This window comes from Myotis davidii, unplaced genomic scaffold, assembly GCF_000327345.1.
Source record: "Myotis davidii unplaced genomic scaffold, ASM32734v1 scaffold59, whole genome shotgun sequence".
NCBI classification, from domain to species: Eukaryota; Metazoa; Chordata; class Mammalia; order Chiroptera; family Vespertilionidae; genus Myotis; species Myotis davidii.
The window spans coordinates 254,325-266,095 of NW_006293001.1; the positions used below are offsets into that span (position 1 = coordinate 254,325).

General features: G+C 45.3%; 1 long non-coding RNA gene across 1 annotated transcript; it reads right to left on the minus strand.

The window, feature by feature from the left end:
• Positions 1–982: 982 nt before the first annotated feature.
• On the minus strand, positions 983–4,197 carry LOC102755944. The gene is made up of 3 exons (XR_435809.1): positions 4,030–4,197; positions 2,315–2,396; positions 983–1,268 (listed from the first exon to the last, which is right to left on the minus strand). It is a non-coding gene; the product is annotated as an uncharacterized LOC102755944 (long non-coding RNA).
• Between the last annotated feature and the right edge of the window lie 7,574 nt (positions 4,198–11,771).

Below are 11,771 nucleotides of genomic sequence, written 5' to 3' on the forward strand. Positions count from 1 at the left end.
GTGTGTGTGCGTGCGCGCGTGTGCGTGCGCCTTACTATTTTAAATAATGCAGCTATGAACATGGGGGTGCATATATTTCAGGTCCAGTCTGTGTGGCCAGGTTGGCAGGGTGTCATGACACACTTCATGGCTACTTGGTCAGAGGTAGGAATTCCAGAGGCTGTGGGTGGAGGGCAATGGGAGGTCCCTGAGCCAGTCCTTGCAATGACCATGTCTATCACAGGGAAGCAGAGCCCCTGGGACCCCAGTTTTTACATCTTGGGCTCTAGTTTTGGAACACATGTCACTGCAGCAGGAAATGACTGTGTTTTACACCCATCGTACTGCTCCAAGACCTGGTGGTCTAAGCATAAAGTCACAATGTTACCAGAGCTATGTCACTAACTGTACGCAGCTGTCAACTGTTAACTCCTCAGTGATGACCAGAAAAACCTGTTGTAGGGACAGGATATTTTCAGGTTTTTAGGACCTGAACTGAGTACTTTTTTAAAAAATTTATTGTCTAAAGTTTTACATATGTTTCCCTTTTCCCCCAATTGACCCCTCCCCGCCCCAGCCATTCCCACCCTGGGCAAGCCCCCACCGCCCATGTCTGTGTCCATTGGTTATGCTAATATGCATGCATACAAGTCCTTTGGTTGCTCTCTACCCCCGCCCCTTTCCATTTGTCTCTGGATCTATTCTTGTTCATCAAATTATATTGATCATTATATCCCACATATGGGTGAGATCGTGTGATATTTAGCTTTCTCCAACTGGCTTATTTCGCTTAGCATAATGCTCTCCAGATTCATCCATGCTGTTGCAAATGGTAAAAGTTCCTTCTTTTTTATAATGGCGTAGTATTCCATTGTGTAGATGTGCCACAGTTTTCTAATCCACTCATCTGCTGATGGGCACTTAGGCTGTTTCCAAATCTTAGCTCTTGTAAATTGTGCTGCTATGAACATAGGGGTGCATATATCCTTTCTGATTGGAGTTTCTGGTTTCTTGGGATATATGGACTGAGTACTTTTTAACAGGACTTGCATGGTGAGGAATTGGTTGAAATTAAGCAAAGTTTGAAACAATGTCTTTGCATTTGTGGGCTCAGTGAGGTGAGGGTATTGAGGGGCATCTTGATGAGCAAGTTGTTGCTATTGATTGGAGAGCTGTTTAGTTGGTTCGTACTCATCTCTCAGGAGTAAGAGCTTCCTGGAGCAAGCAACTCTATCTCAGCATCGATAAAGCCAGGACAGAGAACTGTTGTTCAGTTCTCACTGATTTACCTATAAAAATTTTAAAAGCAATTTCTCACTTATTCTGTAATCAACTGCCTTCAAGTCCAGCAATTGCAAAACAAGGTTTTTGGTGTGAGTCGCAGGTATGGGGAGCCCCTGGACCGTGAGAGCAGGTTGTGATAAGTGTCTGTTGTTTCTTCAACTCCTATGAGACAGTTGACACTTTTGATATTGTATCCGCTGTTTTCATTTTATTAAGTTTATGACCCAGTGCACTCTTGGATTTCCTCATTTGCAAAATAGGGATAACAAATTATCTACCTTGTGGAATTGTTGTGAGACTTAAAGGAGGTGCATAAGTGTGAAGAGCTATTATTACAGTACTAGAGGCCCGGTGCACAAAATTTTTGTGGGTGGGGGGTGGGGGGGAGCATCCCTCAGTCTGGCCTGCACCCTCTCGCAGTCCAGGACCCCTCAGGGGATGTCCACCTGCTGGCTTAGGCCTGATCCCGGGGACCTGCTCGCTCCTTACCACAAATCTTGCTGCTCCTTAGCAACAGGCTCCTTACAGCTCAGCTGCTCCTTAGTGCTGCCGTGGAGGCGGGCGAGGCTCCTGCCACCGCTGCTGTGCTCACCAGCCATGAGCTCGGCTTCTGGCTGAGTGGCACTCCCCCTGTGGGAGCACACTGACCACCAAGGAGCAGCTCCTGTGTTGAGCATCTGCCCCCTGGTGGTCAGTGTGTGGCATAGCAACTGGTTGTTCCGCTGTTTGGTCAATTTGCATATTAACCTTTTATTATATAGGGTTATTACTTCCTCTTTTCTCCAAGCCTGGACTCCAAAGCAATCTGTTAGGCCAAGAACAAACATGTCTTGACAAGTTTTGCTGTGACACACACCTCACTTCTCACCCTCGTAACCAGGAACACCAGGATGGCCAGAGTAGTAATTTGAAATATTGAGAAACTTCCATCCAGTTGTTCCAAGTTCCTCAAGTGTCTCCCCACCCCCACCACCACCAGCAGCACCTCTGTTTTCTCTCTTGGGCAACCCCTTTCCTGGGTTTCCAGAAAGGGCTCCCAGGCCCTACTCACCGCAGCTCTGGCTCCACTCTCCACCTCTGCTCCTGGTTCCAGCTCCCGGCACCCTTTTGCTCCTTCCTCTCCTGATACTAACCTGTCCAGATAATAATGTGCAGGTTTTTTAATGTTGCAGCGAGCCTGGGGCTATATTCAGGTGCACACAGTTATAAGGAAAGAGTCTCCGGCGGTTAATCACCTCAGTTTAATCTCATTTAAGAATTACTTACTGAATTGGGCATTATGTTGAGCTGAGGGTTATCAAACAAGGAAACTCTTCTCAAATCCTCAGCTGGCGAGTGTCCTGGGCTGGTAAGTCTATGCTACAGAGCCCACCTCAGCCTCGGGGCTCAGCCAACTCCCTTGTCCCTGCCTATTCCTGGCGACAGCCATGGGGCTCAGGCTAACATGTTCTCCTCGTGTCCAGCCACTTCCAGATTTAAGCCTTGTCCACTAGCAGCCTTCCCTGCTGCACCCAGATGGCCAGTTTCTCCTGCTTTTGTCAGAATTAGATGCAGTTTATCTCCCCGAAAGGGATAAACACACATTCCTGTTTCCCTGCTTACTGCTAGGCACATGTCCTGAACGCGGAAACCGTAATCACATCATATTATCAGACCCATCCACAAGGTGGGTGTTTGGTGGGGACGGACATTCACCACAGGCCTCCCTTTCCTCAGCCTCCCCGCTGTCTCAATGTCGGCAGCAGCAGTGCTATTGGCTCAGGAGTGGGAGGAGGCACAGCCTGTGTGAAGGAGCAGATGGCTGCAGAGGGGTGGAGGCTGGGCCGCTCCCCACCCCCGGCCTGGCTGGTCCTGGCAAGTTCACTGACACAGCACAGCCAGGGCACGGCAGCAGCCACCTCCCTGGTCTCCCACCTCCCCTCACACCCACCGCCATTTGTGTTCCATTGAGCCTGCCTCTCCTTGTCAGCACGGAGCCCTGTCACATGCTGTGCAGCAGCCTTTGTTGATTCTGTAGCTACAGGAGAAAATGCCAGCTCCTTGGCTTGGCCCAGGCCACTTCCCACACTCTATAGAGTGCTCCTGTCACACGACCCTCCAATCGTTCCTAAAGTTATTCTACCTGTAGCCACTCTCTAGACTCTGCCCCAGGGCACAGGCTGTTCCTTCCACCCAGAATTCCTAGGACCTCCCCTCACATCCTTCCCACCTGCCAAACTCCTATTTGCCCTTCAAGACCCACTCCAATAGCCCTTCCTCTGGAAAGCTTTCCCAAAGTCCTTTGTGGGAAGATGGCTGTTCCCTCCTAGAGGTCCCCTTAGCACTGGATTCATACATCTGATAACACACATTTCCAGGTTTCTTATAATTTATCTGTTTACATATTTCTCTCCCCCACTAGATGGTATGATCCTTGGGTACATAATTCTTGTCATAAGTTGATGTTCAATATATTTAGTGGATGTATATATATAAAAACCTAAGCAACAGAACAAACGGTTGCTATGATGCACACTGACCACCAGGGGAGACACTCAATGCAGGAGCTGCCTCCTGGTGGTCAGTGTGCTCCCACAGCCAACCTCCCACAGCTGGCCAGCCTCCCGCAGTCCCTCCCCCTGGCCAGCTGGCCCCAATTGGCCCTGATCGGGACTGGGTGAGATGGCCCCTGATCTGGCCCGATCGCCAGCCAGGCCAAGGGACCCCACCCATGCATGAATTTGTGCACTGGGCCTCTAGTAAGTTAATAAAAAGTCTAATACTTACAGTTTCTTCTTAAGTTTTCTTATGCTTCTCAGTACTATCAATATTTTCACACTTCTTTTTCTTCCCCATTCACTCTTCCTGGGGCTTAGGGGTTTGAGGAAAAGGGAATTGTAATGACTGTGAAGTGAGGCACCCAGGCCTCTAGAATCTTCTACCTTCCCTTTTCTAATGCTCTTTCCCCACTTTGAAGCCCAGAGGGAGAGCACAGCCAAACCCCAACTGCCAGTGGGTGACCATGGGTGAGTCACTTAACATTCCAGGCTCATCTGAGAAATGAGAGATTTGCACACGGTGGTGTCTAAGGTTATCTATCAGTTATAAAGAAAGCCACTGGAATTCTAGGCAGTCCCAACTCACTGGAAAATCACTTCTATGCAGAGGCCTCTTCAGTGTCTACCTGTGAGTAAGAGCCACCTGGGGACAACGCCCTCCTGTCCTGGCACAACCCTCCCACCTGCTGACCCGAAGCTGCCTCCTAGCTTCCGGCTCAGCACCTGGAGGACTTCACTTTGACTCACGGTGACACAGCAGCCTTTCAACCACTGCAGCTGGAATAGTCCAGACTTCTCCATTCACAGATGTCTGTGTGTCCCCATCTCCTGGAGCTTCAAATGCCACCACTTACACCTGGACTATTTGCAGAGCCTCTCAGAGGTGAAACTCTCCATCAGGGCCTGGGAACGTCAGGCAGGTAGCACATTACACAACTCTAGGGGCATCCTCCGTGCTGACATCACATGGAGTTGTACATGCATGGGAATAATTTTCCAGCCGATAGCAGCAAGGCATCTGGGGAAAAAGTGCCTTTTCTAACTCACACAAAGATGCATTGAGGTTAGCTGCCATGGTGCCCTCCCCTTTTTTAAACTATGCTAAAATGGGATTGTGCAAATTGTGAATTATTAATGTTTCCACATAAAAATAATATATTTTTAAATTATGCTAAAATATGCATCACATAAAATTTACCATCTTAATCATTTTTAAATGTAGAGCTCAATAGTCTTAAATACGTTAATGTACAACAAACCTCCGGAACTCTTCATCTGGCAAAGCTGAAATTCCATACCCATGACATAAGCCCCACTTCTCTCTCCCCCTGGCCTCGAGCAACATCCTTCTGCTTTCTGTCTCTATGGATGTGACTACCCTGGGCTCATCTCAGTGGAGACATACAGGACGTGTCTTTTTGTGACGGACTTGTTTCACTTAGTATACTGTCCTCGGGGCTCATCCCTGTTGCAGCATGTGACAGAGTCTTCTTCCTTCTTACGGCTGAATCATATTCCGTTGTGTGGATATACCATGTTTTGTTTATCCATCCATGTCAATGGATATTTGGGTTGCTTCTACCTATTGGCCATTGCGAATAATGCTATGAGCGTGGCTGTACAAATTAATAATTTTAACACACCCAAGAAGTTGGATGATGAATAGTTCCTCTGGGATTACTTGTTTAGCCTCATTTCCTTTTGTGGCTATGAAGCCAGGACTCCACTGCCCCCAGCCCACACCACTGTAGGCTCCTTTATACGGTCCTTCCAGCAGACCTCCCTTGCATAATTGGCAACCACAGTAACTAATTTTTAAAAAAATATATTTTATTGATTTTTTACAGAGCGGAAGGGAGATAGAGAGTTAGAAACATCGATGAGAGAGAAACATCGATCAGCTGCCTCCTGCACATCTCCTACTGGGGATGTGCCCGCAACCCAGGTACATGCCCTTGACCGGAATCGAACCCGGGACCCTTCAGTCTGCAGGCCGACGCTCTATCCACTGAGCCAAACCGGTTTCGGCCACAGTAAATAATTTTTAACAACCCTCCTCGATACAATGAAATTATTTTCAGAAATAATCATGAATGAAATAATGAGTAATGAGATAGCCAGAAAAGAAATGCAGACAGTATTAATTTTATTTCATTGAACTCTGCAGATATTGAGACCTGAAACTGTCTACAGCCATACAGTTTACTGTCTGCACTAACATGATTTTACTCTTCAAGAAAATGCTTAATCAGGAAGATAAAGTTGAAGTTCCGGAAAAATTGATCTATCCAAAAAATAGACTATCAGTTTGCCCTTAGCGAGTATCTTAGTTCGGGCTGCTATAACGAAATACTACAGACTGGGTGGCTTAAACAACAGGCATTCATTTTCTCAGTTCCAGAGTCTGGGAAAGTCCAAGGTAAAATGCCAACAGGTTAAGTTCTTGGTGAGGGCCCTCTTCCTGGCTTGTAGACAGCCACCTTCTCGCTGTGTCCTTACGTGGCCTTCCCTCATTGTGTGCCTGGAAGCTCTGGTCTGTGTTCCTCTTATAAGGACACTAATCCCATTCATGAGGGCTCCACTCTCATGGCCACTTTTAAACCTAATTACTTCCTGAAGGCCCTGCCTCCAAATACCGTCACATTGCGGGTTAGGACTTTAACATATTAACTTGGGGAGGAGGGGGCTGGGACACAAACACTCATTCCACAACACTGGATAAACAGCTCCTTCTCAAAGCAATCGTTAGCTCAGCTGAGCTTGTCAAATAATTGTTTACTTTTTGAAGACTCACTCCAAAGTCCTAACTTCACCATTAACCAATACTAAGCTATTATATCATGAAGTTTATCCAATCCCAATTCCGCCTGACATTGAAAGACCCACCTTAAACTAGACCCCAGAAACCTCAGAAATAGCCCACCTCTGGGCACCTAACACAAGATCCCAAGCCCTCTTCTTACTCTATGCCCAAATCATGTCCGTTATCGTGAGATGGGGGTGAGTGGACGCTGGATGCACAGCGGGGCTCTGAGGGGCCTCCGCCTGCCCAGGGCCTCACCTTGGGGATCCTAGCCCTCACTGGCATGCCCAGGTCACCAGCAGTAGCAGTGGCACCTGCCTCTGGCCCTGGCCGTGGGTGAGGGGAGAAGTGAACAGCCCTACACCAAGGCCCCTCACGTTTACTTTGTTGAAGAAACAAAGCCCGCAAGATTCATATACTGTATGACGTAGAGAAAAACGTACCTAATGTTCCCCCAAAAAAGACAGTATATTCTGTACTTTGTCAAGTGTTAATCCACATGGAGACAACAACGAAAAAAATATCCCACCTCTGACCTCCTTCTTCTGAGACGCTACTAAGACTTCACCAAGGTAGTGATCTCCACACAGATCAGTGGTCATCAACATAATCCAGTAAAAATTTTAATAAAAATGTAAAATAAATATTTTAGGACACAAAAGGAAACATGTAATGGGTTGGTACGTTTAAAAACATTAATTTTATTGAAAGAAGCAGAGCCTTATAACTACAGATGGTGTGTTGTGGTAATGAAAGGCAGGCCCTGCAGTTTCTGTTTTCAAGCCTTCACTTCTGCACCTTTGTCAAGGGCTGTCAAAATCAACGTTCATTACCTGTTTATAGAAAACATAGCTGTCTCCACCCATATTAAACAAGGCACACTTTAAATACTTTAATTTTGAAAATCTTCCAAAAGAAACAATATATACACAAATAGTTAAAAAGGATGGGATTGGCAGCGATTCATAATGATCCCACTTCACAGTAAATCCCACAGCTTATAATTATAGCAGTTTTCAAATGTCTCTGCAGTTAAAAAAAAAAATCCCCTAAATTTTCTTCACCAAAAAGTCATCACACATTTCCACTCTATTTGGTTAAAAACTTCCCCAATTTTTCTTTTGCAAAAATCAGAGAACGTAGCTGAGTGACAATAAACATTGATTGTATTTGATCCTTTTTGCCTTAGAATGAGGATTCAGTTCTTGGTGGAAATAACTGAGGCATTCAAACATTGTCCTTTTGTTTTTTCCTGCAATGTAAGACCAGCATCTTCTGAGGTTTCTCCTGACAGTCTTCTTTAAAACGTCCATTTCCTCATGCTTTGGTGTCGCAGGGTTCATGGTATTCTCCACCACTTCTGTGGGCCAGTCTTCGGTGAACAATCCTAAAGCTTAGCATTTCACTGGGTGTTGTTCTAGGTTGATTCTGGCTATTTCCAAGTGTGTGTGTAGGGTCACAGAGAATGACAGAATTAAAGTTACTGTTTGTTTTTATAATCACTGTTACTGATCATTTCAGATCTACAGTTTAGACTCAGGAATATATGACTCAGCTGTTCCCAAGTTGAGGTCTAATGGTTCCAGTTTATCATGAACCTCCCCCTGAGACAAATGCTTCCCGCTGAGTCTGCATGTGCCCTAGGCCAGCTGTATACTGGAAGTTCTCCAAATCAACGCCCATGACATTGAACACAATGCTTACGAAAGGATAAGAAATAAAATAGTGTTAAATGGAGACATGCATATTACTTACCTAAGCAGAAACCAAAGTAGTTGTTTAGAATTTAGACCAGAAAAAAGATTTTCATGAAGAACTATTTTATCACTGTCATTGTTTAGACTTGCGGGCTGATGGCGATTGTAAAAAGCAGGCCACTTTTTAGATGGCTTTATTGTTGTTTTTAAATTCCTGGTAGACAATGCACCCCTTACTGCCTGCACGAACGGGGTTGTTCCCATTACCCTGCCATCTGCAGCCACCGCCCCCTGAGTCAGCCAGGGATGGAGGCTGGGGGACAGGAGAGACGCCGGAGAGACTGCTCTGCACAGCAGCGGGACTTCTTCCTTGTAAACAGAATTTCCTTCAGGTCTCTGCCCCTCGGGGAAGAGGGCACATTCAGGAGAATATACTGATTAATCTAAGGCTTTGTGTGGATTCCGTTCCCTTGCCTGTGATTGGTTTAGGCGTGGGTATTTATTGAAGTTCCAGCCAAGAAGCCTAAAAGAAAAATCTGTTGTAAGGGCTTTCAAACCCATCAATGTGCCCCAAGCATGCTTATAGCTAAGACTTATAAATAAATTACATACACACATGTGTATGTATGTATATGTACATGTACATGTACGTATATATTGGAGACAAGATGATACATACATATATAAATATGCATATTAGAAAAATGTAATACATAGATATCTTGTTTTCAATGTATCTGTATGCTTTCAAGAGTAATAAAAATACATTCACATAAAAGAGGTACTAAATTCACGGTAGCTCTTTGTCTTTAAGTATTTTTCAGTCAAAGGATACTAAAAATATAAATATTACCAATACAGGTTCATGACTTATCTTTATGTTTAAAAGGTGTCCTCTTAAGGGACAGCATTCTCTTCCTCAGCTAGCCACAGCATCAGAATTTTCTACCAACCACTAGAGGGCAATGTGAACCAGCAAAAGGCCCAACCGGCCAGTTCGCTGCCACAACCCTAAAAACACCTACGCCTGATAACAACCACTTCATCACAACGGCCCATTTAGGCAAAAACAATTCAGGTCCCTTTTTCTTTTTTTCTTTTTTAAAATACCTTTACTAATTCCCAAGAGAAATGTGTGTAGTCTCAAACTTAGACATTGAGTGCTCAGAGTCTAAGGTCAGAGTGACTGGGTTTAAATCTCTCCTCCATCTGTGATAGCAGTGTGACTTTAGGAAAGTGTTTCTACCTCTGTTTCTTTATTTGTAAAATGATAGTAATAATGTAGTTAGAACAGTACCCGCCTAGCACAGAGTGAGTATGCTCCATTAAGTGTCAGCTCTCATTACAGGTTAAGCATTCAGGCTCTGGAGTTACACTGCCCAGATTCAAATACTGTCTCTACCACACTACTTTCTTTTTTTTCTTTTTCTTTTTTTAAATATATTTTATTGATTTTTTTTTTTTTTTCAGAGAGAAAGGGAGAGAGAGAGAGAGAGTTAGAAACATGACGAGAGAGAAACATCAATGACGAGAGAGAGAGAGAGAGAGAGAGAGAGAGAGAGAATATATCATGGACCAGCTGCCTCCTGCACGCGCCCCACCGGGGATGGAGCCCGCACCCCGAGCCTGTGCCCTGACCGGTAATCGAACCGTGACGCTCGACCACTGAGCCACACCCGCCTGTTTGTTTTTTAATATTTTTTATTTATTTCAAAGAAGGGGAGAGAGAAACATCAGTGATGAGAAAGAATCATTGATTGACTGCCTCCTGCATGCCCCGGGCATGTGCCTTTACCGGGAATTGAACCGTGACCTCCTGGTTCATTGACCTCCTGGTTCGTTGGTCGATGCTCAACCGTAGAGCCACACCGGCTGGGCTTGATACTTTCTTTACCTCAGTGTCCTCACCTATTAAATGAGGCCAATAACATCAACCCTGTGGCAATGGCTTCAAGATGAAATGTTCTTAGCAGAGTCCCTGGCACATAGTAAAATGTAATGTATGTTTATTGTTACTATTAATTTTAATATTCTTTCTATAACTACTAATGGTGTCATTAGACGTGTAACAAAAAACCTGGCACTGATGTCTGTGCCATTTCTTTTTTACCTTGAGGCCACGTGAGCAATAGCAACATGGAGTGTGCTTTCTGCTCAGCGCTGTTAGATCGGGAGCTTTGCCTCTGCCAGAAAACCAAAGGGAAAGCCCGTGCTTCCGTGGAGCATTGCGCCTTTGTCAACAAGGCACACGATGCGTGCCCCCGTAGGACTTCCTTTCTCTTCCGAAGGAGATACTTGATTTGGATCCTTCTGAGTTTCTGCTCTAAGACTGTGCAGAGGTGTTTTCCTTTGTTTATTTCTGGATGGTTTAGGGATCAACGTGTCTGCTTTCTCCTCAAGCTGGTGCCTGCCAGGGTCTTACTTGTCATTGAGCATGGATGGCCTGGCATTGGCAGCCCAGTCTACGCCCCCCTATTGCCACAGAGAAGCTGTCTTTAAAAAAAAAAAAATCGAACTGCAAAATGATTTTTTAAAAATCACCAGTTATTTTAAGTGTCTTACTATATCTGCCAGAAGAGCTTGATGGGGGCTGGGCTGTTGCTTAGCGTGTAATCTCTGTTAGGAAACGCGCACACCCCAATTTTTTTATTTTATTTTAATGCTGGCAACAAAAAATGAATTGGCTTCATGAGTTTACCAATCGTATTGGAGGACACATAGCCTGCAAAAATGAACCGAGAGGGCTACCTGCTTTGGCCGGCCTATACATCCCACAGTTGCCAGCCAGACTGGTCCATTCTGAACAGTGGGTTGACTTCCCTGTTAGTTTTGCTCATCTCGCCTCTAACTTCCTCTTCCTCGGACACCACCGCTGCTCAAATCAACCCCAGAGTGGCCAGAGCTCCCATGGTGGCGTCAGGAAAAGACAGAGAAAGGGGCTGGGTCGGACGGCCACAAGCCCTGGATTCCTTCCAGGAGACAACGTCCCCGCGTTAGCCCAGCGGATCTATTTTTACCAGGTTAAGAGTTCAAAAGACTTGTCCAACACGTCAGAGCTTCTGGAGCTGGACAGTCGGTGTTCCAGTGTGGTCATGTCTGCCCTTTCAATGTGACAACTGAAGTACTTTGTAAAACCTGAAAACAGTTTAAGACATTAAAAAGACACATACATCCCCCCAACAAAAGAGGAATTTTCATGCACTGTAGAAACCATTCAGAGGCAGAACATCACATCCCGGTGAATATAATAGGGTCTTGCATCCCCCTTCCATTTGAACACATCTCTCATTGACTTAAAAGTGACATTTTCCAAACGGGCTGCAGGAATGATTTGTCCTCTGAACAAAGCCAGCCCCGTTTGTTCTGGTGGAATGGCTTCTCTTCTTTGTCTCCGGATAATTTGATACAGCATTCATTCATTCAAGTGCGACTCTCATTTGGAAAATTTCTCAATGAGACCATTTTTAACAA